Raw genomic sequence first — 1,218 nt, 5'->3', positions numbered from 1 at the left:
CCTGCCTTTGTCCTTTAAACCCTCCCTTGCCTTACCCCTTCTCTCGACCAGGTTGAGGGGTCCTCGACATCTGGGGAACGAACAAAAGGTCCGAGTCACATCCTCAGCAGTAGGCTAACGTCAGTTGAACAACTTATAGATGAATGGAATTTAGTATAAAAATAATGCATTGCATCGGGTTCCTGTCGCAGTCGCCCAGACCTTTCCTGGCGGCTCAGGAAAAGGTACCTTCAGCGCTTGGCGGAAACAACATAGTTGTAAAGTCATTAGCAAGCCCAGTTTTTGTGCAAGTTGCAAATAAGAAAGAAAGGGAGAAAAGGGATATTAATGATAAGCATAATGTTGCTGATACTATAGAAGCTTAGAAGAATGATATTGCTAGTAAAGAATCACACACATTGCATGAAGCGAAGAGTTACAATTTAGCGAATGTAAACAAAACTACGATTTGCTTAATGAATCCGATTACATACCTTCAGCTCTCTCTACACAACCGCCTTCGGCATCACAATCTTCAGCCTTGTCGTCAATGCCCTGAAGAGAATTCATTAATTATGTATTACTCGAAACGCGTCACCAAAGGTTAAAATCGACACGGAAACATCGAATTATTGTTTAAAATGGCAAATGAACGTTTTGCAAATATACCTGTGCCAAGGTAATGCCCAGCGATAAGGACCACCAGAAGACTTAGAGTTGCGAGCTTTATGGTGGTGCTGGTGGAGTGAGACTTGAGCTGAAGGGATTGGAAGCTCAAGGATCAGGGGTGTGAGGTTATCGAGAGCAACACTTGGTGCACACTGCCAAAAGCCTTGTGTGTCCACCGAGAAAAATTTAAGTCTTATATATCGTACTGTGAAGATAAAATCGCCTCATGGACACGCCCCTTTCCATCCCTTTATGACAAAAATGAAAATAAACGTCCGTAGAAACATATGTTCCCTAAGGTTACACAAAGTTAATAATCTTGTCATTTATGTAGATGTTCAAATGTTTCGGAGATGTTTGCCAATCTCTGGTCGTTTCGCTGTAATCAACGCTCCTCATTAACGACTCGACAGTTCACAACTATTTGTATACTATCATTCCATCAGAACCATCATTTCCTTTTGAAGATTACAGACGCTGTAGATTTCAATAAGCATTTGATTGCGAACAAAAGCAGAATTTAGACGGTAGCCAAACCATTAGCGAAACTGTATCAGTTCCACTTCGTGT

General features: G+C 41.5%; 1 long non-coding RNA gene across 1 annotated transcript; it reads right to left on the bottom strand.

Annotated features, from left to right (window-relative positions):
* Window positions 1-23: 23 nt before the first annotated feature.
* LOC119588377 lies at window positions 24-759 on the bottom strand. The gene is made up of 3 exons (XR_005230078.1): window positions 649-759; window positions 474-534; window positions 24-70 (listed from the first exon to the last, which is right to left on the bottom strand). It is a non-coding gene; the product is annotated as an uncharacterized LOC119588377 (long non-coding RNA).
* Between the last annotated feature and the right edge of the window lie 459 nt (window positions 760-1,218).

The sequence above is a fragment of the Penaeus monodon genome, chromosome 23, assembly GCF_015228065.2.
Source record: "Penaeus monodon isolate SGIC_2016 chromosome 23, NSTDA_Pmon_1, whole genome shotgun sequence".
Lineage (NCBI taxonomy): Eukaryota > Metazoa > Arthropoda > Malacostraca > Decapoda > Penaeidae > Penaeus > Penaeus monodon.
This window is presented reverse-complemented; position numbering and strand designations above follow the sequence as displayed.